Source organism: Lipotes vexillifer, unplaced genomic scaffold, assembly GCF_000442215.2.
Source record: "Lipotes vexillifer unplaced genomic scaffold, Lipotes_vexillifer_v1.1 scaffold175, whole genome shotgun sequence".
NCBI classification, from domain to species: domain Eukaryota; kingdom Metazoa; phylum Chordata; class Mammalia; order Artiodactyla; family Lipotidae; genus Lipotes; species Lipotes vexillifer.
Window position 1 is genome coordinate 367,145 of NW_006771329.1, and position 5,917 is coordinate 373,061.

The following is a 5,917-nucleotide window of genomic DNA, read 5'->3' on the forward strand; positions in this document are numbered from 1 at the left end:
TTTTTTTTTTTTTTTTTTGGTGGTACGCGGGCCTCCCACTGCTGTGGCCTCTCCCGTTGCGGAGCACAGGCGCCGGAAGCGCAGGCTCAGCGGCCACGGCTCACGGGCCTAGCCGCTCCGCGCCATATGGGATCTTCCCGGAGCGGGGCACGAACCCGTATCCCCTGCATCGGCAGGCGGACTCTCAACCACTGTGCCACCAGGGAAGCCCTGCATGTTTTTTTAAGAAGAGTTTTTCAGAAGCAGAAATTTGATAATTGTTTGAGGAAGTTACATAAAAGGAGAAGGGACACCAGTGCCTTGAAAATTCAGGTTCTATGGAACTGGAGAGAGAAAACTGAGCCCTTTAACTGTGGCAAACAAGATGGGTGAGAGACTAGGTGTGGTTGGACAGGTCAAAATACCATGAATCTGTGTGGAAACAAACTCAGGGCCAATACGCATATTTTGTTACTAGCACCCAGCCAACTACCAACTGATTGTTCAGTTTGGAGCAATGAATGCCTTGTTGTGCCTAGAGATTTTATTTTAGTGTATTAATAATTTAATTAATCCTCAAAGCCAGTAGAATAGGGGTTGAGAGGACTTGGACATGCTTTTGTATAATAGTACATAAAGTGGAAGCTTAGTCCCTGAAGAAGGGAACAGGGCAGAATCCATTTGAACTTGCTTCTAATCTGAACTCCAGTAGAATAGAAATGTGCTTCTTAAATGAACTGTAATGAAGGTCAATTTTAACTTTGTAAAATATAGTATAAAAGATTGCAGTTATGCCTTTATGTAGCCAGAAGTAGAAGTTATGGTAGATTGTAAAGTAATAAGATGCATATTGTTCCCAGTGTGTCATTTAAAAAATATATATTAAAAAGAAAATAGCCATGGATTTATCTAAAAAAATAATATAAATATGTGTTTATCAATTTGTTAATAAAGAGAATTCAAACTGGTAAAATCTAGTTTTATTTTCTTGAGAGTACTCTGGCACCATTAATTATGATGGAATCTATTATCAAGGTACTTTATTATGTAATTTTTAGGCATAGTGGACTATTATACAGGCTTAAGCTGTATTGTGTAGATTTCTGAAAGATATTTTCAGCTTTAAAAGGGCTAGTTAAAAGATATATAAAGTTAATTTTTAGCCTAATAAAAGGCAGCATAAAATTGGGGAGTTAAAAATTCCCCACTGTAATAAGAGTTTTGAATGGTTTCTTCTTACTGAAAATTATAAATGCATTTTATAAAAGAAAAAAATTTTCCAATATATAGACTTCTGAGAAAATAGCTTTCAAATAGATAGAGAAGCTTAATCTCCCTTCTCATTGTGTTAAGCAGATTTTCAGGTACACACAATCTTTGTCATATTACATCATGGGAAGGTGATTCATAACCACAGTTATACAATGACATTTCCTCAGTTTAGATCAATTTCACAGGGGATATTTTTAGCTTATTTCAAGGTTATCACTTAAGTAAATGAAAACATCTTGCCAGTTTATTCACCCTCTTATTTTTTATGTGCTTTTCCTGAAAAAAAATTCTGTGTGGTTTATTACTTATTAAATCACAGTTGCCTTCCTGAATTGTAAAGGGGCTTTTAACAATTCAGCATTTGTGAAGTATATTTGAATTAACAGATGTCTGCTTTTATTGAGGAATATTCTTGGGTGTTTTGATCAATGGAAGTTTAAAAATACTAGGGAAAAGGTTGTTTTAGAAATATAGCTGGCTGTCAGATAGCAGTAGACTCTTAATACTAGGATTTAGAACTCATAAGTTGACTGATGTATTTACAAAGCAGATAAGATAAAATGTAGAAACATCAAAGTTGTGTTGACTGTTGAGTCTGACATGCTGAAACATTTTGATACTTGTTTTGGATTTTTAGCAGTTTATATCAGAAGTTGAATCAACAGAAGTATCAGGTAAATTATAGCATTATTTGTTCATGGAGTCTCCTGTAGAAGCCCAATCCTATTTAAGAATGAATAGGAATATGCTGTTACACTTTAGATTTTAGTCTCCCAGTATGTCTTATATAACTGGCACCAAATTTGTTGTTCTTTTTTGACACTCCTTAGCTAAGGAGGAGGAGTTAATTTTTGGAGCTAACTCTGAAAAAAAGACTCTACTATGTGTTTCATTCTCCTTGAGCCAGAATAAGGTGTATATTTGCTCAGAACGTGATTTAATGTGATTCTTTTTCCTGAGGGATGTGCTTTCTTCTAGCAGTTTTAAATCTTTGGCACACTGACAACCTAGAAGTAATAGATAAATTCCTAGAACATATAACCTATCAAGACAGGATCATGAAGAAAGAAAATCTGAACAGACTGATTACTAGTAAGGAAATTGAACCAGTAATCCAAAAAACTCCCAGCAAACCAAAGTCCAGGGCCAGGTGAATTCTACCAAACATTCAAAGAATTAATACCAATCCATCTCAAACTCTTTCAAAAAATAGACGAGGAGAGAATACTTCCAAACTCACTTCACAAAGCCAGCATTACCCTAATACCAAAACCAGACAAGGATACTACAAGAAAAGAAAATTAGAGGCCAATGTCACTGATAAATATAGATGTAAAAATCCTCAGGAAAATATTAACAAACTGAATTCAACAATGCATTAAAAGAATCATACACTGTGATCAACTGGAATTTATTCCAAGGATGCAAGTATGGTTCAACAACAGCAAATTGATCAATGTAATATGCTACATTAACAAATGAATGATACAAAATAATACAATCATCTCAATAATAGCAGAAAAGGTACTTGATGAAATTCAACATCCATTTATGATAAAAACTCATAGCAAAGTAGGTATAGAGGAAATGTACCGGAGTGTAATAAGGGCCATATAAGACAAACCCACTGCTAATGTCATCCTTAATGGTGAAAACCTGAAAGCTTTCCCTCTACGATCAGGAACAAGACAAGGATGCTCACTCTTACCACTCTGTCCAATATAGTACTGGGAGTCCTAGCCAGTGCAATTAAACAAGAAAAAGAAACAAAAGACACACAAATTTTGAAAGGAAGAATTGAAACTGTCACTATTTGCAGATGACAGTGAAACCGTACCACTATCTTTCGCCACACATAAGAATTAACTCAAAATGGATTAAAGCCTTGAATGTAGGACCTGAAACTATAAAACTCCTAGCAGAAAATATAGGTGGCAGTAAGCTCCTTGATATTAGCCTTGGAGATATATATTTTTTTGAATTTGACACCAAAAGCAATGGTAACAAAAGTAAAAGTAAAAAAATGGGACTACATCAATTTAAAAAGCTGCTACACAGCAAAGGAAGCCTTCAACAAAACGAAAAGGCAACCTACAGAATGGTAGGAAGTATTTGCAAATCATAGATCTGATAAGGTACTAATGTCCAAAATATATAAAGAAGGCATCATAGCTCAACAGCAACACACACACACACACACACACACACACACACACACAAATCTGATTTAAAAAATGGGCAGAGATTCTGAATAGACATTTTCCCAAAAAAGACACACAGATGGCCAACAGGTACATGAAATGATGTTCAATATCACTAATCATCAGGTATATGCAAATCAAAACCACAGTGAGATTTAACCTCACACCTGTCAGAATGGCTATTATTAAAAAGACAAGAAATAAAAAGTTTTGGCAAGGATGTGCAGAAAAAGGAACAGTTGTACACTGTTGGTGGGAATGTAAATTAGTGCAACCACTATGGAAAACAGTATGGAGGTTCCTCAAAAACTTAAAAAAAAGAACTACCATATGATCCAGCAATTCCACTTCTGGGTATTTGTCCAAAGAAAATAAAAACACTAACTCAAAGATACATGCACCCCCATGTTCACTGCAACATTATTTACAATAGCCAAGACATGGGAACAACCTGTGTCCAACAATGAATGAATGGATAAAGAATATGTGATATATATAACATATATAATTAAATATTATATACAAAATATTATTCAGCAATAAAAAAGTAGGAAATCTTGCTATTTGTGACAACATGGATGGACCTCGAGGGCATTATGCCAAGTGAAATTAGTTACACAGAGAAAGACAAATACTGTATAGTCTGTCTTATATTTGGAATCTGAAAAACAATCCAGAAAAACAAACTCATGGATACAGAAAACAGACTGGTGGGTGCCAGGGGCAGGGGCTGGGGGCTGGCAAAGTGGGTGAAGGTAGTCAAAAGGTATGAGCTTCCAGTTAAAAAATAAATAAGCCACTGGGAATGTAGGTACAGCATGATGATTACAGTTAATACTACTGTATTGTATATTTGAATGTTGCTAAGAGAAGAAATCTTAAAAGTTCTCATCATGAGGAAAAAAACTGTAGCTATGTATGGTGACTGACGTTAACTAGACTTACTGTGGTATCATTTCAAAACATATACAAATATAGAATCATTACATTTACGGCTGAACCTAATATGCTATATGTCAATTATACTTCAATTTAAAAAAGGAAAGCATTTTTAAAACTTTGTGTAATTTTATTTGTAAAAAAATTTCAAAATTAATATTCAATATTTAATTATTTAATATTTAATTATGGACCGTGGATCACACGCATGCTTTAAAAATGAATATGCACATATTGGCGTGCATACTGCACATTTTTTTTACAAAGGGGTGCACAATCAAGCAAGTCTGGAGAAAACAGCTGGAACGAGCCTACGACAGCTCAGTGTGGCCGGTTCTGCCTAGCCTTGTGCCTGTGGTGGAGGAGTGACAGGACGAGGATTGAGGAAAGGACTGAGGTGTGCTCCGTAAGACAGGGTACGCGAGACTTCTGAACAGGTGGAGGAGAAGGAACCTAGCTTAGAGGGCATCTGAGGGACAAAGAAAATCAGGAGCTGCCTGAGTCACCTAAACCCACCCAGCAGCAAGCACAGGTGACTCCAAAGACCTGAAGAAGGAAGAGAGGGCGTCTCCAAGCCCCGTCTAACGCTAGGGCGGCGCCCTGTTCCAAGCCTGGGCACCTGCTCCCACCACTGCTCACCTTCCCGCCCTAAGCCCCTGAAAGCCGCAATTCTTTTAATTGTTGGGGGAGAAAGGCAATTAACACCATTTTCCAAGTTCCTAATTTTAAGTCATAGCATCAGAAATGGACAGACCTGTATCCACTGTCTCGCAGGAAGCACTTTTGATGTTCTGAAGCCTCCACTCGATGGCGGCCGGAAGCGGGTAGCAACGGAGCTGCTCCTTTCAAGGTACCGCCCAAGTACAGGTGGGAAGGTGGAAGGGAGATGCTCAAAGGCAAAGGCAGGGATTCTGAGACACAGAAGTGTACCCGGGAGGGAGGCTGCACAGGGTCTGGGTAAGGAACGAAGGCAGGATACTGCCCCTTATCTGCTAAGGGCTCCGGCCAAGTCGCTCTCTGGGCCTCGTCTTCCTCACCTTCTTCAGCTGCAGGAAGGGTTCCGGTCTCTGGGCCACGCCTCCCGAGTCTCCCGCTTCTTCCTCTCCTCCAGCAGCTGACCCCTGACCTGGCGGACCTCCTCCTCGAACAGCTGCCTGACCTTCTCCAGCCCGGGACGCTGCTGGTGATGGAGCTGCTCCTTTCCTTCATGGCAAGCTCTCTCTGCTGAGGCCCAACAAAGAACATGGAACTGTCTCCCGGGTCCTAATGTTAAAGTCCAGGGTCTGGTCCAGTCTCGCCCAGCTTTGCAGCTTGGCCAGCAGCCTCGCCTTCTCTAGCTCCAGATTCAGCAGATTTTCCTGCATCTCCTGACGTCCCAGCCTTCGCTGCAGCCCCTCCAGTTCTTCTCTGAGCAGCCTGTTTGTTGTTGTCTCACTTCTCCGGCGGGGAGGCTTCTCTTCCCTCAGTTCGTTCAGCTCCCGCCATCTTGCACAGCGGCACCGCTCAGACTTCCTGTTCTTCAGCAT

General features: G+C 39.3%; 1 pseudogene; it reads right to left on the minus strand.

The window, feature by feature from the left end:
- Nucleotides 1-5,433: 5,433 nt before the first annotated feature.
- LOC103081806 (mitotic spindle assembly checkpoint protein MAD1 pseudogene) overlaps nt 5,434-5,917 on the minus strand; it is a 1,382-nt pseudogene continuing 898 nt past the window's right edge.